This window comes from Paroedura picta, chromosome 7, assembly GCF_049243985.1.
Source record: "Paroedura picta isolate Pp20150507F chromosome 7, Ppicta_v3.0, whole genome shotgun sequence".
Taxonomy (NCBI): domain Eukaryota; kingdom Metazoa; phylum Chordata; class Lepidosauria; order Squamata; family Gekkonidae; genus Paroedura; species Paroedura picta.
In genome coordinates, this window is record NC_135375.1 from 53397318 (window position 1) to 53420733 (window position 23416).

Consider the following 23416-nt stretch of genomic DNA (forward strand, 5'->3'; position numbering starts at 1 on the left):
TTAAAATCCCCATTAAAACCCCATTAAAAGACATAAAACATTACCAACATGGCGGAAAATCTATAAAACCTGACTCTCCCCCCCCCCTACACACATACTACTAGCACGTGGAGAAGGAGGTCCCGATGATATTCACTTCAGATCCCAGATCCCAGGGCGGGCATAGATCTATCTTACCAGCCCCGGCCTCAACCATATACCTGGCGGAAGAGCTCTTTTGCAGGCCCTGTGGAACGTTGAAAGGTCCCGCAGGGCCTGCAGCTCTCCTGGGAGCTCCTTTCACCAGGTCAGGGCCAGGACCAAAAAGGCCCTGGCCCTGGTCAAGGCCAGGCGTGCTTCCCTAGGATAATGTGCTTTAAATGTGTTATGTTTAGTTTAAAAACTGTTTAATGACTTCACTGGGTTAAAATGCAGCACATAGTCATTTGTCAATGACAAAAAGCAGGAATCACATGGCCTCAGTGCTGAAAGATATGTAGTGCATGGATCTGTATGCAGGCACAATTTCAAGTGCTAGTTCTTAAAGGCTCTAAATAGCTTGAGGCCAGGCTAGCCGAAGGACTACTTCTTTCCACATTGTGAATCCAGCCAGTTGTAATCCTCTTCTCAGGCTTGAGCAGTTTTCTGGAAAGGTGGCATATAAATTTTACAGATAAATTATCATTTAATCTTGCTTTTTATTTTAGCTAGAATTCTATTCTAATTCACAGTAGAAGCTTAGGAAGTATTCTACCACTGTATTAGAACACCGTCTAGGGTTGCACTGTTAATTGCAGACATACTCACCTGACCATTAAGTTGCCAACTTCCAGTAGATACTCCTGGAGATTTAGGGTGGAGCCTGGGGAGGGCAGGATTTGGGGAGGGCCCTCAGTTGCATATAATGCCATGGGGCCCACTCTCTGAAGCTGCTATTTTCTCCAGGGGGACTGATCTCTGTTCCTTGGAGATCTGTTGGTAATCTAGGAGATCTCCAGGCCCCAGCTTGAGGTTGGCAAGCCTACCTGATCAGTTGTCATATCATGATTCAAATTAAGATGTCAAAGGAACATTCAAAGTCTTGAAATAAATCCAGATGATACTGCATGAATTGGTTTAGAATCAGATGGAGAAGTGGGTATCTGTAAATCAAAATATTTCCAGGGTCAGTATTCTAGTTATGTAGCTAAAGAAAAAAAATAGGACAAATTTTTCATAAATTTTACATTGACTCAAATCACCATAAAAGCTACTGACCTAAATGTAAGAATGATTTGCCTGCATGAAGCTCTGTGTGCATGAAAGACAGTGAATAAGAGTGGCAAAGTAGGCTTGGGAATAGACAATTTCCTTGAATTTATAGCTAGCTTGTTAAATAATTTAGAATATAGCATTGATTGTTTGAATTAACTGGACCCATGGATCACTCAAGTAATATTCTTGGGAGTATTTGCACATCAGAGGTCATATTGTACAACTCTAATTTAGTTTTTATTAGCAGGATAGGCGTTGTGAGATACATCTGTAGGAAACAGTAAAAGACCGCATCTATAGTATGCATCTATTAGCTTAATAGCAGTACAAAAATTTGCAACTAGGCTATAAGCATGATAAAAATAGAGATCTTGAATACAATTCTGCTGTAGTTGAGTATGTTTTAAGACCATTTTATGGATATATTTTAAGCATGAGCTGAACTTTCTGAAGTCATTTGGTCTTAACTTTGGCTAGAGTATATCTAGCAGCAATACAACTCAGGGAAGTAAAAAGACAGTTACTTATTAAAAGCAAAAATAGATACATTAAAAAATGAAAACCTTAAAACCCATAGTCTATAAAAATGTAACATAATCCAAACACAGAAAAATCACAATTCCAACATCGTTTTGGGTATTTGATGTCTGTTTGGCTCTGTAAAAACATTTGCTATCACAATGCATTATGGGGCAAATGAGTAAAATATGTTAACTGTAAAAACTGTATGTTATTGGAGAGGCAGTTTATAACAACCTGCACATTGAATGGTACTGAATTGTCCAGATGCTACTAACTTCCATATTGCACAGGAAAGCCACATGGGACATATAGTTATTACTAATGATATGACCATTCTTATCAGTTGTAAAGGAATGGTTTTATTTACTAAATTTGCATACTATACTAACTTTTGAAATAAATTTTCAAAGTAGTTTAAAGCTACAAATCAACACAAATTATATACCATTGACTTGTAGGGAGGGCATTCTGGGCTAAGGAATATGCTTGCAGATGGGCTTGGAATTGAATAAGGCCACATTGTAACATTATATGGAATGTTAGCAAGGCAGGGGGTAGGACACCTCCCTCAATCACAGTCAGCCAACTGCTCATAGTTGTCCAACCCATCCCACAGCAGCTCAACCAACCTGCCCCCCAGCTAGACCTAGCCCTGCCAGCAGGCTGAACATTAGGGCTCCTCCTAGTGGCTGTATGAGAGGAAGCCTCTGTGCCTCTCCCTGCACACACACACACTGGCCCCACTCTGTCTGACCATAGGCTGGGCCTTGGCTGATCTCTGAACTGGGAGGGGCCCCACCCATCCCTCTCAGGACCTGACCATGCTCACCTGCTGTCCATCTGGGTCCCTGGTGGCCTGTGCTAGAGTGGCCACCCCCCTCCCCTGCACTCTGCACCGATTACCACCTCCCTTCCGCCTGTATCTTCGGGTTCATCTTCAACCCCAGGAATAAAGAAGGGAAGAAGAACTTTATCACTCAAAGGGGGGAAGGGTAGCACCTGCCACTCTTTGGCTCTTTGAGGCCTCCTCAAAATCACATGCACCCAATGAGTCCCCCAGCTGCCTCCTGCTACACTCTGGTCAGCCTCTCTGACCTGTAGCATCCTCTGCCACTGGACTCTTTTGGGATCTTTTTTTCCCCCGGAGCCACTGAAAATACACCTGGCTCCTTCAACGTCACCTGGCAAAAGAGGCTGGGCCAAGTAAAAGGTGCCACAAGTCACCTGGACTGCAATGCTTCCCACACCACCAATCAGGTGGTGTTGAGCTGAATGCATCAGCCACATGCACCCCTATCTCTCCCACCTGCCTCATTACCCCCCACCTGCCCTTCCCTCCCACCATGTCAACGGCAGCCTTGGATGATTCCGAGCTGCTAATTTGTTGTTGTTAGGTGCGAAGTCGTGTCCGACCCATTGCAACCCCATGGACAATGATCCTCCAGGCCTTCCTGTCCTCTACCATTCCCCAGAGTCCCTTTAAGTTTGCAGAGCTGCTAATTAGCACTAAATAAAAAAAACATTCAATCTACTACACCATAAGAACAAAAGAGTACTCATTTCAGGATCAAATCTACCAGCCATCTAGTCCAGCATCATGTTTTCAATATAGACAATATAGATATTAAGATGTCAAAGGGAGGCCTACAAGCAGGGCCTACAACCAGCATCAAGTGCTGATTGTAATAAACCTATCCTGGGTCTATGTATTCTCATTTATTTGTTTGTTTGTTTGTTTGTTTGTTTATTTGATTTCTGTACCGCCCTTCCATATGGCTCAAAGTGGTTTACATACAACACCATAGGGGGATACATGGAACAAGTCAACATACAACATAGTCAATATACACCAATAACAATCCAACAGTGGATCTAAACAATACAACTTCAGTGATCCCAACAATAACAACATAACAAGAACAGAAACGTAGCTAAACTCCCTAGAGAGGTCAGACTTCTTCAAGCCATGGAGGGGATGTCTGAGGGGGGACCTGTAGTCAGTTTCAGGCCTGGTGGAGGAGCTCCCTTTTTCAGGCCCTGAGGAACTGTGGGAGTTTGAGCAGGGCCTTGATCTCTTCAGGGAGCTCGTTCCACCAGGTGGGGACCAGGATGGAAAAAGCACTGGCCCTCGTTGCATCTTTGTCTCCATGTAAAAGCATGTTTATCTTAAGTACTACCCCACAAGATATGTGATATAACCTTTGGAAAACCTGGGCCTATTCTGGACACAATAGATAATGCACTTTCAGTGTACTTTTGAAGTAGATTTTCCTGTTCTGCACAGGAAAAGGCAGCTGCTAAAGCACATTGAAAGTGCATTATCTTATATGTGCAGACTAGGCCCTGGTAAGGCTGCTTCTGAGCAAGTGTAAAGAACAGAATGTCCAGTTATTTAACTTCTCCCATGCATGCCTATCCTTTTCAGGTAAGAGTGGTTTTCAGCCTGTGAGTAAGATCTGGGTCACATTCTGCTTTCTAAAGCGCAAAGGAAGCTTCCTTGCTACAAATTAAACTAAAGTGTACACATGGAAAATAGCTGTCTAGCTTAGCAGATACAGAACTAAAGCAAGCAACATTAATGTGAATCAAGTTAAGTTACAATACAAGACAGTTACCTTAGATAGATCAAACACATCTTCAAACTCCCAACAGCCCATTTCCAAAGGAGTTTGGATCCCAGCATAACATAGATCACAACATTTGGGCAAAGTATTTAAGATAATAACATAACATTACTAAATCAGACCAATAGGCCATCTAGTCCAGTATTGTGTTTCACATAGTGTCCAACCTCTGGAGAGCCAACAAGAATGCATAAAGCCAAGGCCTTCCTCTGTAGCCTCCTGGCTCTGAGAGTCAAAGGCTTACTGCCTCAGCCAGCCAACTAGTATTCTGACCAATCCATCCCCAGTCCCCTTTGTTTTATCTGGAATGAGTTTAAGTTTATTGATCTGCATACAATCCAAATCAAGGATATAATGAAAAACAAAAATAGAGATGGCCATTATCAGCTGACCAAGGACACCTCAGTCCATATCTTTAAACAACTTCTTCGATCTGTTTCATTAGTTGCAAAAAATATAGGAAATAAAAAGAATTTTACAGAACAACCAATGTCACCAGCTAGAATCTGACATAAATGAAAACTGCCCCTACATTGCAGTGTCCACTCATCCAACCTGAAGAAACAATGCAGAAGGATACTACAGTCATTGGTCTCAAAAGCCACTGAGCGCTTCAAGATGCACAGCAGCTGCCATGCTGGGCCACCACTGGTTTCTTGTGGCAGGGTGCTATGCTTTCTGTGTACTAATGAGGTAAGAAATCCCCTGGCACACACGGTCAGCTTTCGAGTTGTGTGTGCACATGCACAACTCCAGGGCAGAAAGAGTCTGATGCACCTCAACATCATGGTAGTGGTGGTGACAGTGGGGGCAGTGGGGGTTCACAGCACAAAGATGGGATAGCATCACAATGCTACTCCACCATCATGGGGGTGAAAATCACCCAGTTCAGCTCTGCGGTGTTGCAAATAGGGCATTTTGTGTCTCTACTGAGACCCTGTATGCACGGGTCCAGCACAGCACAGGCACCAATGGCACCCACATTCAAAACGGGAATGCTGAAAAATCAGTGTTCCCTTAATATGGGCATTGGAAGTCCTAAAGTGGGCCAGGGTTGGAAGGAGGCTGGGCTGGTGGTGACATCATGCATAAGTGGGGACTTGCCCCACTGTCATGCAGGCACCGGCCCAACCTTCCCCTCCCATGCATAATTGGTCCAAGAGAATCCTTTCTTCTCATGAGGTGGCCAATATCAAGAGACAATTGTCCATGACTTCTGGAAATGCAATGAGCAAACTATTATATACTCCCCTTTCCCAGATTTGGGGTAAAGACACAAATTAACAGGATAACAGTTTTAGGGTTACTTCCTTTTTTTCATCACCTATTTCTCTGCCACTGTTGTATAAATTGAACAGGATACTGTTTGAATAAGTATATAAATCTTACACTTTCTTTTGAGAATTTTTTAAAGGTTTGACTCCTTATCCATCACCCCAAGTATTAGTAGCATATTCTGCATCAAAATAACTTACCAGCATTTGCTTAACGGTGTCACAAATATTCCCTAAGAAGTTGACCAAAGGAAGCAAACTTATAATGCAAGATGGGTCATCAGCAATACTGATTCAATTTGGGTTTTTTTAACTATTAGAATACAATTTGTACATTAATAGCACTAAATAAGAATAAAATTGGATAAATGGTTGGATTGGTTTTAGAATTGTCTAAAATGCTGAACAAACCAGGTGGAGAGGGGAGGAAAATCCATTAAAGGATTACAGGAGGATTGCACAGGGTGATATATTTCTGTAGGAATGTCATATTTGAGAAAGTATCCTAGCAGCAGGGGAAAACTTTTTTCCATTTTACTAAAGAAACAATTTAAGATGTCAAAGTACAGCTCTTTTCTTAGAGCTTGCACATTTTGACCCAATAGTGATGTACCATGTTCTTTATGACAGCTCCTAACTCAAATGATGACTAGGGCTAGGCTTTACTGACCTGGGCCTGAGAATAGGGATGAGCACGAATCAGCTCACAAACTAAAGTTCATCATGAATTTTGGGCTATTCATGGGTGAAAACGCAACATTAATGAAAGGGCAACCAGCACAACGATGGGAGTCACTTCAATGCAGACAGAATCAACTTTTGAAAGCAGTTACCTGCTCTTTTGAATTTGCAAGCAATGCCTACAGGATTAGGGATATTATCAATAGACATCAGCTTCTAATAGAAGGGATTAGAGGGTGTGAAAGTAAGCCACTGATTGTCTGGACACCAGGACATAACTTTAAAAAACTTAACACCTTTCACTGCAAAGCACAGGGAAAACTCTGATTGACTACCCAAAGGAAATTTTGTTTGTGGTGGTTGTAATGTTTGTAGAATGATGATGACTGTATCAGAGTATACATTTTCTTTGGGAAAGTTTCTGATGGCAGTGATTCTGGGAAGAAGCATCCTTCTGCTGCCCCTGCCTCTAGTACACCACTCCATGGCCCCTCCCAATCCAGGAATAGGAAGCAGCTGTTCCCCCTCCCACATTCCCCAGGCCTTGGGAATTGTCTCCAACTCATACTTTGGAAGAATTTATGTACCCTCCACAGTGATCCCTGTGTGGCCAAGTGCCAGGTGTGCTACACCCATGTCTGGAGGAGTTACAATTCCCACCCCCAATGTTTGTTCTCCTCTTTCCTCTGCAGACACCTACAAAGGATGTGCCCCATTTTCTTGCCGCTGGAAGTCAGGCACATGATGGTGGAACATTCAGCAGAGGTGATGGTGTGAGAGTACCTTACCAATCCCCCTGAGTCTACCTCCACTGATCTCCTGGAAAACTCATCATGCAAGGCTGCCATTTGGCTCAACCTGTTTTGCATGGCCATGAACCTCCTCACCTGCCCTCCCAACAGTGTTCAGAGTTAGTGGGTGTTTTCCAGCTTGGAAGGCCTTTTCAGTCCCCACTGTTTCTCCCTGGAGCTGGACAGGGTGGATTAACTGGTCTTCCTCAATGATACCATAGGGTGATGCTTGCCTTGCTTCTAGTATCTAGCTCAGGAGGGTTGCTTCTAGTATCTAGCTCAGGAGGGTTGGGTGAATTTCCCCCATGATCTGAGGTCTCTGGCTTGTCCCTGAGCTGTTCCATAGACTCCTTTAACTGCAGCTGTTTTTTCCAGAGAGCACTTTCCTAGAGAGACCTTTTAGGGGGGTCCATAATCCCAGAAATTTAATCTTCCTTCAACGTGAAGAAAATGTAAAGGAGCAGGTGGCAGGATGAAGTTCTCTGTGTATCTGATGTGTGCAGATTGCAGGGGGTCTTTTGAACCTGTGCCTGACATTTCTCTCCAAAAGACTCTCCTAGCTTGACCTTCATCCTGTTGGGTTTGCATTTGCACAGAGGCACTGGTTCTTGAAGGTGGTTTATGAACCACAAACTAATATGCTCCAAAACTATGAACTTAACTCCCTTAGTTCTTTTCCATTGCTAGCTGAAGACTTAGTGACTTTCAATTATATTAATTCTACAAAAAAAGTTCCATCTTCATAACAGTCATCTCCCAGTTCAGTTCAAATCTTACTTACCAGTTACAAATAGGGATCTGCCTATTTAATAGGTTGAGTAGTTTTGTTCACTGGTATTTGCATTGCCTTCTCACATAATAACAGTGTTCTTTATAGCAGCTGTCTTCTTCCTCTTCCTCCATTATTTTAAAGGCAGTTAAAATAATTCAGTTCAGGATTTTGTAATTGAGACTTACTACTAATGTCTGTATCTACCTTCATTTTCTGTCCACGAACCCAGCTAATATTGTGATCACTTCTTGAACAGAGATTGGCTGTGCAGGTGTAAAAATCAGGCAGTACAGTCTAAAAGGTTCTGGTGATTTCCAGGCTTCACACAGCTGCATGGCACAAAGAAAGGTTGACATGCAAGTGACTTCCTGCTTTTCAATACAAGTAGATCATTTTAATGGCCTAGACATTATTCAGGGTTACATGTCTCATATGCCTCAGTTCTCAATAGAGAAGACATAGTTCTTAGACTGGGCAAAAGAAACTGTAAATGATAACAACCTGCCTCTCTAGAACAAGCAGTTATTAGGAAGGTAGAAAGCTGATCAGTACAAACTTCTATATCAACTATTAAGACAATTTTATGTGGGCAGCTGTGTTGGTATCAAGCAGCAGAACAAATTTACAGTCCATTGGCACCTTTAAGACCAACAAAGTTTTATTTAAGATATGAGCTTCATGTGCATGCATGCTTCCTCAGATACAATGTCATGTAACAAAAATAATCAGTTCATATTTATAGGTGAAGTGTGAGAGTAAATTAATGACCTCACTCTATGCAGGCCTACCCTTACCCTTGATCTGGAAACTACAACTAGTACAGAATACTGTAGCCAGGATTCTCACTAAAACATCATGGAGATCCCACATCCGGCTGGCACTCCAACAAATTCCGGATTAAGCTTAAGGTTCTGGTAATCACCTTTAAGGCCATACGCGGTTTGGGCCCAGTGTATCTGAGAGACCGCCTCCCTGCCTATACCCCCAAAAGAGTCTTACGCTCTGCCACCTCCAACTGGCTGTGGATCCCTGGCCCCAGAGAAGCACGTCGGACCTCAACAAGGGCCAGAGCCTTCTCGGCCCTGGCCCCCACCTGATGGAATGAGCTCCCTGAGGAGATCAGAACCCTGCCCGAACTTCCACAGTTCTGCAGGGCCTGCAAGAGGGAGCTCTTCCACCAGGCATTTGCTTGAGGCTGACCGACTCAGAACACCTGCTGGTCCCCCCAGACGCCTGCCCATGACTCTCATAAGTCATAAGTTACTCTCATAAGTTACTGTTAATTGTTATTATATTATAAATGTGGTTTTGTAATCTTTTGATGTTTTATTGAAAGTTGTTTTGATGTTATAGTCTGTAGAATGTTCCATGTAAGTTATAATGTTCTGTATAAACCGCCCAGAGCTGCAAAGAAATGGGTGGTATAGAAATCTAAATAAATAAATAAAATGGTTAACAGATTCCAGAGATAAATAGGAAAAAAACAGCAATTTGGGAAACATCTTGGGTTCAATAAATATGTCTACAGTAAGAGAATAATAGATGACTATGTAATCAATTTCTGACAGCAGTTAGCTAAGACCTTGCCCTTCTGCTCCTGCCTTTACTCTCAGGCATGGAATAATCTTGGGGCATCATCTTTTTAAAAGTAGAACATTTCTGTTTGCAGTCCACAGAAAAGCATATATATACCATTCCAGAGGAACTAGAGATCAAATTGCCAACATACGCTGGATCATGAAGAAAGCTAGAGAGTTCCAGAAGAACATCTACTTCTGCTTCATTGACTATGCTAATGCTTTTGATTGTGTGGAGCACAACAAATTGTAGCAAGTTATTAAAGAGATGGGAATACCAGAGCATCTTATCTGTCTCTTGAAAAACCTACATACAGGTCAAGAAGCAACAGTGAGAACCGGGCATGGAATCACTGATTGGTTCAAAATTGAGAAAGGAGTTCGGCAAGGCTTTATGCTGTCAACTTGCCTTTTTAACTTGTATGCGGGGCACATCATGAGAAAGGCGGTGTTAGATGAGTCACAAATTGGGATCAAGATTGCAGGGAGAAATATCAACAACCTCACATATTATTATTATTATTATTTAATTTTTAGACCGCCCTTCTCCCAATAGGTCTCAGGGCGGTTTACAACATAAATAGTTAAAACACAATAAAATCCCCATAAAAACCCCAATTAAAAGTTACATATAACACATCACATAACATATAGCGGTGGTGACATATGAAGATGATACCACTCTAATGGCAGAAAGCAAAGAGGAACTAAAGAACCTGTTGATGCGGATGAAGGGGGAGAGTGCAAAAGTTGGATTGAAACTCAGCATCAAGAAAACAAAGATCATGGCATCCAGTCCTCTCAATTCCTGGCAAATAGAGAGGGAAGAAATGGAGGTAGTGACAGATTTTATTTTCCTGGGCTCCAAGATCATTGCAGATGGGGACTGCAGCAAAGAAATTAAAAGACGCTTGCTCCTGGGGAGGAAAGCTATGGCAAATCTAGACAGCATCCTAAAAAGCAGAGACATCACCCTGCCAACTAAAGTGCGGCTAGTCAAGGCTATGGTATTCCCAGTTGCAATGTATGGCTACGAAAGTTGGACCATAAGGAAGGCCGAGCGTCAAAGAATTGAGGCTTTTGAACTCTGGTGCTGGAGAAGACTCTTGCGAGTCCCTTGGACTGCAAGGCGAACAAACTGGTCAGTCCTAGAGGAGATCAGCCCCGACTGCTCTTTAGAAGGCCAGATCCTGAAGATGAAACTCAAATACTTTGGCCACCTCATGAGAAGGAAGGACCCCCTGGAGAAGAGCCTAATGCTGGGAGGGCAAAAGAAGGGAATGACAGAGAATGCGGTGGTTTGATGGAGTCACTGAAGCAGTTGGTGCAAACTTAAATGGACTTCGAGGAATGGTAGAGGAAGGCCTGGAGGATCATTGTCCATGGGGTTGCGATGGGTCAGACACGACTTCACATCTAACAACAACAACCATTCCAATCTACATTGCATTATACTAGTCATAGTTACCTTACGATCTACTTTTTCCAGTCCATTATTTCAATAGATAAATTAAAATACAGAGTACAATATCTTTCTTAGGTTACAGTACAATCTACTTGCTCAAATCAATTATTCAAAATTAGAGATAAATGAAAATACAGGGGACATTTCACCTTTCTGAGGAAATTTTAAGAATGCAGGTTAGCATATATAGTGAGTTAAGAAACAAAGGTCATTAAGACAATCTAATTCCCCATTTGTAATTTAAGGGTTGATCAAGGCAAATTCACATATGGATTCTATTTGTGTCAAAGTTTGCCACTTTCTTTCTCCATCACTCAGTAGTTACCACAAGCAGGCATATGTGGATCTTAAAAGATGCCATCTTTTGGTCTAATAGATAGTCCTCAGATTTCAAGATCCTGAGGCCTGACAGTGAATGCCAAAAGCGCAGAGTCAAACGCTGAAATCTGGCAACAACAATTGGAAGTACCACAAACAAATTAAAATATAATATATAAATTTCCATTATAATAGTTTTGTTATTATAAGTCAAGTATTGACAAACTATCAGAAGCTTTCATATTCTCATTCTCCTTTTCATATTCCTAAAGACTGTTCTCATACTTCAAGGACTGTATGCTCAGAACTGGCTTTAGATCTGTACATGCTGAAGTCATAGTTACCTTTTGAGTAAAAGTGTGTCTTAAATTTGTGTCCATCTTATAAATAATGTTAACAGTTATGAGAGGCCAACTTGGGTGTGTATATCATCTTACAATCCATAAGTAACTGTAATTATATTAATATGATCCTATAATTTCCTGTGGGGAATTTAGCAGTTGGGACAATTAAGTACCATTATTTGCCCAAAATGGTAATACTTAGTTAAAAATTATGTTGGCACCTGAAAGTAATAATTTATTATAAATTATAATTACTTTAGCTGTATTTTGGTTACATATGAGCAATGCTGCATAGATATCCATAGCAATCTGGTGTCTTATTAATTATAAATATATCAGTAAATAACATGAATTGCTAATGCTACAGAGTACCAATTTTCATTTGCTTAGCACCTTACAATTGTAAATCATGATGATATCAAGTGCTCATCAAATTATATACAAGTATCAGAGGACAGAATTAAACCAGATTTGATCACATGTACAGCCACATCATGACTAATATCTCTCAGAAGAAAACTATGGAAGTACCAAAGACCAAGGGCTAATTAATTCCATAGATGATTTATATGGGAAAGAATTGTGAAATCATTTCATTAATGTAGATGAGCTTTCACAGTTCCCACCACAATAACATCAACATTATCTAATCAGCCAGTGAAGACTGCTTTATAATCTAATAGTATGGCTGTCTACCTTGCATCTCACATTTTAATCCAAAAAAACTAGTCACCTTGGGAACAAATGCTTTCTATACTGGCAGAAAGCAGCTATAGTATTCTGTAAGTTTTATCACTGTAGCTCAGAATGGACTGTTTGTTTAGTCATGAATTCAAGAAGACAAAGAAGCTAGCATATAAAAGGAAAAGAGGTTCAGAAAAGTCAAGGAACACTGCCAAAAATGTAAGCTTGTCCTGAGGGTTCTTTGGCTCAGAGAATATCTTATTATCTTATATATTTTAATGACTTGAGGATTGTGCACAGTCACAAAGGAGACCCCAGTGGACCTCAGAAAAACTGGCAGGACAACCAGAAAAAAGACAATCCTTGGCAAAAGCACTATAAAATCAGAAATGCCAAGAACCTCATTGTGGTTTTGATTAGGATCTTAATTTACCACAATTAAGCTTCTATTTTATATATAAATCAAACCCACTAATGAGATTGCCTTGATTGCCTACAGTTTTGCTCAGCATCTAGACAGAACATCATGCTGAGTAACTTGCTACTTTCACAGGTGTTTTTTAGGCCAAGGCCAGGTAACTTAGAGGTACAGCAGGCTGAAGTCTCGTGATCACTGGAGATGGAATGAAACCTCTCCCTGCGTGGGTTATAATCTTTAATTTAAGGTTTAGCTGAGCTGGCTTGCAATTGCATACCCAAATACTGAAAGGATTATGTCTAGCAGTGGTAGTGAGAAAAAAGTGAACCCTGCCATGTGACCAAAGTGGAGAAATCCGTTCCTATGGCTTCCATCTAGCTTGCACAGTGTTATTTCTAGTTCACTAACTTGATGGAGTGAGTATGACATACACACACATACATATTTTAATGCATATTTTCATTTCCCTGGTGTCAGCATAACATCATAGCATGCACATAAATACCAAGATAACTTTTAGAGTCCAAAAGGTTTCCTAGGGAGTAATCCTGAAGATTTTAGGCTGCTAATTTAGGCCACTTTTGTCATATCTAGGATAAAGACATTACCATATGATTAGACAGCTTAAAAGCTTTACCCAGCTGGACACAGTTTTGCTAGATTCTGACCATGTTTTGCCACATTGACATTTCCCATGTGTTCAAGGTTTACTCCATCAGATGTATTTTTAATGAAGTTTTAGCTCTTGTCCTATGCATCTGGACTATTTTAATGTCTCCATGCTTTTGCTGAACAAAACTCTTTGCATCCAGGTTCTTCCTCAGCACTTCTATAAAACTGCATCTGCTCCAGTACACTGCCAGAATATGCCTGAGAACTAGTCTGTAAGTAACTCAAATGAACAGTTAGGCTGAAACAATAATTTAAAGCTACTTATTCTGCGATAAAGAGCAAACATCTCTAGGTTTCATTTTGCTTGATAATAAAGATAATAAAAATGAAAAAGAACTGCACATTTAAAATAAATGCCAGTGGGGTGTATAATTGAGAAGAAAAGATTATATTTAATTTATCAAAGCTATCTTACAGTGCCCATCCTTCATCTTAACACAGTCCATTTAACGCGTATAACTTCAAAAGGCAAGCCATAAACTATGTGGAAAAAAGTAAATGAAGACAATAAAAATGGAACTGGACTATCCTTTGAATCAGAATGTTTGGGTTAACAGGAAGCAGGGAATCCTGCTCAGCAAGACAAGTCTGAACATTCCAATTATTATTTAGTTGTTTACCAATTGGTTAGCTAATTTTGAAAAGTTAGATGCAAGTTACGGGTTTTATGTGCCTTCCATAAAATGTAATCAAATTTCATTTTTTTCTCTCCTTACATTTTACTTTTCCAATTAGATATAATTACTATCAATACTAGATAGTATAGATTACTGTCAATACTAGAACTTCTGCTAGAGAAACTAAAGCTACACATTCAGACAACTACAGAAAGAAGAAGCCATCAGCAAATTGCACAATAGGTCAGCAAGTAAGATATGGTCCTTCCTGTGTAGGGAAACTGATGAGAAGCATCCTAGTCACCACTAATTTTGATGACAAACAATACTTTAATTATATTTTCCTTTAGTAGTCTATAAAAAGCATTTCATACAAGTTTATGTTGTTACATTCATGCCATGACAGATTGTAAAAAATAAAGCTAATGTTTATTTATGAGTTGAAATATAAATAGGTGTAATTATCAAACCTGAAATCTAGTTTTGGGAGGGAATAATCCTGAAGATCTTTGATTCTGAATGGAGAAAAGAATGAAGAAAGGAGACGTAGATACCAGAAGGACTGTGGTTCAATGATATCGCATCTGTTTGACATGTAGAAAGTACCAGGTTCAATCCTTGGCATCTACAGTTAAAAGGACCAGATAGTAGGTGATGTGAAAGACCTTCACCTGAGGTCCTGGAGAACTGCTGCCGATCTGAACAGAAAAATCCTGAGCTTGATGGACTAAAGTTCTGATTATAAGACAGCTCTATGTGTTCATGTGAGATACCTGGATTAATTATTGTAACAGGCCCTTACTCCAGCATGGATTTGGCAGCAGAGTCCTCACATTCTGACACAGGAGAAACCAGAGATGATTCTGAGGGAAGACCAAGAAGCTCAGAGGACACAGCTGACACTACTCTTAAATAGACCAATCTGGAATAACTGGGAAGTTGTTTTATTAAGAAGAAAATAAAGGCAATTTACAAACATACACACAAGAAATTAACTAAGAAAAGGCATGTGGATACTAGAAAAATGACTCGTTTCTGGGAGAAGAAATGGAATAGCCTGCACACAAGCAGGTAGTATATACAGGATACCTAAGGAACATACACACAGAGAGAAGATACACCTTCACAGCAGCTGGGTGTATGCATGGAGTCCCAGAAAAAAAACACAGAGACTATAACCCCTAATACAATGTACTTGATATGATTTTTTTGCACATGTTAAAGAAAGTAGGAGGCATGTGATGGGTTTGACCAAAGTGAGGAAAACACCTAGGGTGGAACCATGGAGGTTTCCCAGGAACCACACAATAAGCGTGATTACTATACTGGGGTAAAACTAACATAGTTAATGTGTCTTGATGACCCCTAGATTTTAGGATAGGAAATTGCTAAAGGGGGGCTAGGTCATTAGTGATTGATAATTTAATTTTGTGGGTGTGAGAAAAAGAAGAGAGTGGAAGCTTTATGAGATTAGTAGCACTATTCCCAGAGATATTAGCCCAAAGATATGCATCCCCATTCTGGCTGAGTAGGGGTCAGCCTCTGTAATCACACTAACCTAAAGAGTTCAGGGGTATTCTGGAGATCTGACATGCGCCTTCTGGCCCAGCTGGTTCAGGGTTATGAGCTAGGGTGTCACCAATATGCGGATGACACCCAGCTCTATCTCCTAATGGACGGCTGGCCGGATTCCTGCCCCAGATACATTCGCCAGTTGTTTGGAAGCAGTGGCTGGATGGCTCATGCAGAGTCGCCTGAAACTCAACCCCTCCAAGATGGAGGTCCTGTGGCTGGGAAGAAGGGGACAGGATCAGAAAGTAAATCCCCCATGCCTGAATGGTATACAATTAACATCTACACCAGTGGTCAGGAACTTGGCACTTTTTATGCCTCCCTGTCGACGGAAGCTAAGGTCATGAAAGTAGCCTGGACGGCTTTTTTCCATCTTCACCAGGTCTGGCTACTAGCGCCCTACCTGTCCTCGGAACACCTAGCCACTGTGATCCGTGCGACGGTCACTTCCAGACAAGACTACTGTAACTCACTCTACACAGGCCTACCCTTGACTCTGATCTGGAAGTTACAGCTGGTACAAATTGCGGCGGCTAGGGTCCTCACTAGGACACCTTGGAGGGCCCATATTCAGCCAGTACTCTGTCATCTCCATTGGCTACCAGTCTGTTTCCGGGTCAAGTTTAAGGTGTCAGTATTAACCTTTAAGGCCATATACGGCTTGGGTCCTACTTAACTGCAGGACCGCTTGATTGCTTATGCCCCCAGCAGAGCTCTCCGCTCTGCAGAGCTCTCTGCTCTGCAGGTATGAATCTACTGACAGTCCCGGGCCCCCGGGACGTACACCTGGCCTTGACCAGGGCCAGGGCCTTTTCAGTCCTGGCCCCAACCTGGTATAATGAGCTCCCAAAGGAGCTAAAGGCCCTGTTGGAACTACCATCTTTCTGCAGGGCCTGTAAGACAGAGCTCTTCCACTAGGCATACAGTTGAGGCCAGGGTAGAGCCTGGGTTCCATCCAAGATCCCTAATCCATCTGCCAGTTTTTCTCTCCTCTCTCTTACGGAACTAACATCTGACCTCTCTCTGAACAAGTGGGAAGAGTCACAGAATAGAATGCCATATTTTTATGGGTACTTATGGGGATTTATGTGATTTTACTGTGATTTTATATTTTACTAGCTTCAAAGCCCATTCCTAAGAATGGGCCCTGAAAGGGTCCTGTCCCCAGGCCCCTTGCCAGGCAGCTTAAGGTGGCTTTGGGCCACAGCTCACAGCCAAATCAAGTGGGGCGGGTGGGGCTGGGCAGCTCGTTAGCAGGACAGAGACAGAGCTCCTTAGGAGGCAGTCAGCAGGCCAGGAGGCCCCGGTGAGCAGGCCCTTCATAGCAGGCCAGGAGGCTCTCGTTAGCAAGCCCTCCACCATGACTCTTTGCCCAGGGCCCAATCACCTGCTGCTGGCTCCAGGCACTGAAGCAAAGAGCAAAGAGGCTAGAGTCCAGGGCCGGAGGGCGGGAGCCACAGGGGCAGGGCCAATCAGGTCAAAGCTGGCTGCACCCTGATTGGCCCTATTCTAACTTGGACAGCCAGACACATCCCACCCCCTAGGCTGTTTCAGAAATATAGAGAGGAAAAACAATGGATAAGGATTGTGAACGGCCGTGAGACCTTTTGGCGAATGGCAGTATATAAATCTAACTATAAATAAATAAATAAAATGAATGAATAACTTCCATGTCTGCTCTTTGGAAGAGACCTTTACATCTAACCCAATGTTCATTTTCTGCTAATTGGCGCACTGCAAATTAATATTTGGGTTATTATGGAAGGGCACATATGTTGCCTTAAAGTGGGGAGGGGTATGGCTACCAACAGAATCCAATACAGTACTTTAAAGTGGAGATTTCAAAAGTTATAAGAAATGTTCAGTGTGAATGTGTAAAACTTTCCCCCCACGTGTACTTCTAAATTTCTGTGTCAGTGCTTGAAACCTGCAGGAACATGGGCAGAACCATAGGGAAGAGATTGAAACAGCAGACAGTAAGAGAGATCTTTATAGAACATATAAAATTAACAAAAGCAGGAAATGGAAGTAGACTGAAGGAGCAATATAAAAATACTACATTTGAATACTTACTGAAAAACAAATAGCTAAGGGGCATACTAAATGCACACAAGCATTTGGGGAACAAGCAACAGCAAGCAAATCTGATGATTGCTTGTGAAAGCTGTCCCAATTACACTAAATATTCCTTTCTCAAGCTGGTCCAGAAAACCAGAACATACTTTCAGTGCTTTTATTTGCATACCTACGGTACTTCATTTGCTTATGGGCTGTGCTGTGCGGAGAGGGATTAGTTTCAACTCCAGTACTTTTAGATTTAGATTTATTTTGCTCCTAACTCCCTTCCTTCTTCATTTTAGGGGTTGGGGAGAAATAAAGGTTTTAAACAAGAACTCATTGTGAGTGGGGAGGTTATTATTGCTTTGTTTCTCTGTTGCTCACTGTTTTAGTTTTACATTTACTATGTTTTTGAAGTTTTTATCTTATCTGCATATTTTTAGCCAAGAAAATTACAATTATCATTACGATGGTAATAATAAGATATAAAACCCTTTTCCCAATGACTCATATCTGCGGCCTCTGGTATGGTTAGCAATGTTCTGTATGGAGGTTGGGTAAGTTGTTATCATCTTGGCCTGGTCTAGCACAAATCCCAGGATGACGGGAGGAGGGGGGGAGACCCAATCGAATACCCTGGGGCTTCAACTTGGCCTCAAATAAATACTTGGTGGAAGAGCTTCATTTTGCAGGCCTTGCAGAACCTTGAGAGCTCCATCAGGGCCTGCAGCTCCTCTGGGAGCTCATTCCACCAGGTAGAGGCCAAGACTTAAAAATCCCTGGCCCTGGTCAAGGCCAGGCCAAACATTCTGACTTGTTCTCTTAAATATTGAACATTAACCAACCAACCAAAAAAAGAAAAAGAAAAGAAAGCCTGAAATTATTGTGTTCATCCAAAAACAAATAATTCCTCATAAGCCTCGTTCCAGTGGGGAAAGGAGAAAAATGCTGAGAGATGGCAGAGAAATGTAGCCCCATTTTGTGCATCCTGATGTCTGAGGTTTTCTGACTGGTATTTACATAGTTACTATGTCACTTCATGTTAATATTTCTTTAAACAATTTTTACCCCCCTTTGCCACCCAGTTAGAGACAAAACAGCCCTGAGGGTGGAGTCAGCACCTGCAAGGTTTGGAAAAAACAAGAGCTCCTCAGACAGCCACACTGTGGGCCCCATCAGAATCTGTCCCTAAAATCACATGACAATGGAGGCAGCAACTGCACACTAGATATGTGAACAATGTCACAAGAGGGTGACAGACTAATTAACCTAGCAAGGGAATTCCACAGTTCTGGTTCCATGATGAGAATCACTTCCTTAGGTTGCCACCCCTCTTACCTTAGATGATGGACCCATGTGAAACGGGGGCCCTGAAGATGTCCATTATGGCTGCATAGATTAATACGAGGGCAGGAGGTGAGAGAACATATACTACAGGACTCAGGATGCCAACAACAGGGCACAGAAACCAAGATCTTTCATGAATGTTACCTTCTGGCACTGATATTCAGCAGTATACTGTACATCAGCTTCATTAGGTGGCCTTGTGTTCTACTATTTAAGTTTCAGTCCCTTTCCTAAAATTCCTCAGCACTGAATTTGCCTTTTTCACAGCTGCAGCACAGTATGTTGATGCTTTCACTGAGCTATGCTCTAAGACCCCAAGGTCTCTTTCCCTGTCTGTCTCAGACTCTATGTCATATTATGCAGTTTACAGACTGCTTTGCAAATTGTATCTTTCAATAGATTGTTTGACCTATTTGTTTCTTTTGTCACTGCACTCAAAATCATAGAATATTTGCTAGTGTTATTCAGTGTCAAACACTTTAAGAAATTGCTGAACTGACAGATTCTTTGGGAAATCTTGTTCTTGATCATTATAATTTCTGTCATTAGTAGGACAAACTGACAAATTATCAATGACATATTTATGCTACTGTTGGCTTCTTCTGGCAGACAAAATATGGGTTCGACATTCTTGAATGACAATGCACATAGAATATCTTGTTGTTTGCCATGTTGTTGTTTACACTGATAGCTGCATAAATTATGAAGTTTTAAAATATAGCCATCATTTTGCTTAAAAGAGAACTGCATGGACACGAGATTAGGCTGCTGGGGTTTAGACAATATTTCCCATTGTGAAAAAATAATTCTACTTTGATAATAGTATTTTTCCAAAGCTTGAGCCGATTAAAATGACTGAGATTTTTCCAAAATGCCCCCGGTGCCTCCAAAATAGAAATGATTGTTTTAGAAAAAAACTTCAATAGAGTATAATAAATCAAATAATTCACAACCTCCTAAATCTGACAAAATAAAGTCTTGAAGTATCATTTCAATCACTGCATCTTAATTATGCCCTTGGTATCTTATTACTTCTACAGGTGTCTGACTCATGAGAATACAAATCCTTACCTCAATAAGTTGCTTGTGGATTAATTAAATATCTTCCAGCTGTCCCATTTTGCTTGACAAAATAATAGGAGTATGATATATGCAGTAAAACTGGGTTGGTATACACAATGCCCTATTATAAACAGGTGTTTCCCCTCACTTCCCATGCATGTCCATTGGATTTTCTTTGTATTGATTTTTCTCCCTTCAGTGCTCGAGTTGATTTCTGGGCTTTTGTGTTGATTCTTCCCTTGTTTCACAAGCAAACAGATTTCCCACACACGCACACACACACCCTTTTGCCTCCCCTTGAAGATCACTGCCCCACCACATTGCAGTTATTCCACTTACTCTGCACGTACCACCATTCTCTCCCTTCCATCAGTGTATAAGCTTAATTTCCCCCTCATTTTGGCATGAGTCTAGTGAAATGATCAGTAGTCTTGGATTGCTGAATTTTAGGAAAAAAATGTAAATGAAAGGGAAGTAATTTAAAAGGAGCTGCATGAGGTTTAGTTTCCTGCTAGTACTGACTTGAAGGGGGGAATCAGAAAGGAGTCAAACGGCAGTATCTCTAATGCAATAAAAAAGGAATTCAATGCTGCATCCAAACAAAACAAAGTGTGAGGGGGATCATGAAATTGACATGAGATTTAATGAGAGTAATACACTGGAATGGGAAGCCTAAAGCATTGAAAGCATTTTGCCCATGAATGCCTTAGTGAAAAAAATTCAGGAAGAACCAATTTGGCAGTCTCCAGAAGCCTTATATTAAAATGGTGGATGAGCCACATGGATTTTCTGCAAGCTAACAAATTTAAGAATTACTTGGGGTCAATCTATATGCAGAATACAATCTGCATGAGAGGCTTTAAAAAAAAAACTTTCAAGACCACAACCAGTGTGCAGTATCAAATTAAAGAATCACAAAGGAGAAAAAGCCACAAAAATTAGCTAGGGATGTCAAGAAATTAGTGTGACTATGCGGCTGAGCTAGGACATAAGAAGAAGAAGAGTTGGTTCTTATATGCCGCTTTTTTTGACCCGAAGGAGGCTCAGAGCATCTTACAGTCACCTTCCCTTTCCTCTCCCCACAACAGACACCCTGTGAGGTGGGTGAGGCTGAGAGAGCCCTGATATCACTGCTCGGTCAGAACAGCTTTATCAGCGCTGTGGCGAGCCCAAGGTCATCCAGCTGGCTGCATGTGGGGGATTGCAGAATCAAACTCAGCACGCCAGATTAGAAGTCCGCACTCATAACCATGATACCAAACTGGCTTCCCCCATGTTTTTTCAGTTTAGCAGCACAAGACTAAATATAGGTCCTCAGAGCTTCTGCCCTTTGGAAAGTGCAGTGGAGTTGCAGATGACTTTGAAAGACGTGTATGCACATATTTTGTCAATTATCACAACTTGTAATGCCAGTGTCAGTGGGTTCTACCATGCAATCTGTACTCAACAAGTTTCCCCATATTATAAGATTCTGTGACTGTTACTGAACTAATGCTAAAAACATGAACAAAGCCTGAACCACAAGGACTGTAAAGAAGGCAGTTGCTGGATGCTACTGCACAGCTGTGATGTGGAAATTGCATCATCTTTAAAAAGAAAAAAACTTTGGGCACCATCCCTCACATGTCACAAGTGACATTCCACCTGATTTAGAAAAGTATATTTTAAAAATGATAGCTGCAGAATAAATACATCAGAGGGAAAAGAAAGGTGCATAAAGTGAGCACAGAACCTGAAGGGAACAGAAAGTAGGGAGCTTCCCATCACTCAACTGTTTTTTTGTAAAGAGCAGAAAGCAGGGCGTTAAACTCCCACATTCTGCTCTTCACAAACCGAAGCCCATCTCCCAATCTGGGAAGATGTTGCTGCATATACATATGTGCAGCCTCATAAGGAGGTCCCTGAACTAGCCAGAGCCCAGCATTAAAGCATGGGCTCAGGCCCAAAGGATCCTGCCGCAAACAAACTAAAACAAAAACTGCCACTGGGCAGGGGAAGGAACACACGGCAACCATACCCACACTCACACCAATGTTCATACTTCACGTTGACCACTCTTTGCCTTGCCACCAACTCTGTTTGCTTCGGTACGTGTAATGACTCGGACTGGACACTGACTTTGCTCCTGTGTGGTGACTCAGGCTTGGCTCTGCAGCCAAGGCACCTCCTGCCCAGCTACCACTGGGTGTGGCCAGATTGGGCAGCACACCCCAAATGCTAGTTCTGGCAGCTGTCACAACAGGCTTGATGAATTTAAACAAGTCCACATAGCCCAAAATCAAAGCCATGGGCACTGCCCCCTATAGGGAGGGAAGTGCTCCCAGCCAGGTTAATAAGGCCGTGACTGAAATTGGCCAGACCCATCCTCCAGTGGGTCCAACAGATCTTCATGTTAAATGTTGACCAACCCTAACTGGAAGAACCAGGTTGTATTCCACATGGATGGGTTAGCTATGGTGAGCATCTAGCAGCAGAGATTGGCAGTGGTGAAGCAGCTATCCCTAGGCAGCATGAGTGGCAAAGGAGGCCAGACACTCACCCCAGCTGTCCTGCTGTCCTGCTGAGCTGCCAAGTCCTGGTTGCAATTGAACACAGCCAGCGACAGCTTCCCACCCAGCCTGGCCATATGGAAAGCAACTTGCACCCAAGATGGGGCACCCTCCCCATCTTGAGCAATGATGGTCACATGCCCAGGTAAGTGAAGCCATGACTGAATTCCCAGAAATTCTCAATTGTTGCTTCTGAATAAAAATTAAGCAGCAGTGAAACTAAGGAAAGGCAATCTTAGATTGTACCCATATTGCCAGAGGTCCCTTAGAACTCCAGACTTTAAATACCGTAAGGCTTAGTCAAGATTATGCTGCTTGACAGTCAAAGATCCCTTATTAGAATTTTAATGGCAAGATTTTAAACCATGGAATTAATAGTCGTCCTTCCCATCAACTTGTGGAACTAAGAAAGCCTGGTGGCAAACAGATTGAATTGCCATATGGACCATTCTGAAACCAAATGACCTTATACTCTTTTCTGCATCATTATTTGTCGGAGCCAGCTAGGAGAAATGGCATTTATATTAGGCTTGCTGGTGTTTTCATATGCAGTCACTTAGCTATGATTTATGCCTCCTGGTATATAATAATAATAATAATAATAATAAAAAAACTCTTGAGATCTGTTCCCAAAGCTACAATTCTTGCAGAGGAGAAAAGGAAGAAAACAAGCAGGTTTTCATATAATAGACAACAATAACTGAGAATAAAGTAATATTACTAATTTGTTATCATCAAAAAGGCTGTTGAGGGAGTTGTCAACTTTGTATTCACCCAATTACAGTTTTCTAAAGTCCAATGGTAATGTAACTTAACAATCAGAGTGTAGTCATCTC

At 41.6% G+C, this 23416-nt stretch overlaps 1 long non-coding RNA gene across 3 annotated transcripts in view; it reads right to left on the reverse strand.

The window, feature by feature from the left end:
- Positions 1-447: 447 nt before the first annotated feature.
- LOC143841791 (uncharacterized) overlaps positions 448-23416 on the reverse strand; it is a 28685-nt gene continuing 5716 nt past the window's right edge. Inside the window, exons 1-4 of one of the 3 annotated variants that reach the window (XR_013232834.1) lie at positions 8102-8226; positions 1005-1121; positions 787-841; positions 448-624 (exon numbers count right to left, since the gene is read on the reverse strand). This is a non-coding gene — a long non-coding RNA (uncharacterized LOC143841791). Of the gene's footprint in view, positions 625-786; positions 842-1004; positions 1122-8101; positions 8227-23416 lie in introns of those variants that run through there. The other 2 variants (XR_013232836.1, XR_013232835.1) reach the window with 2 other exon arrangements.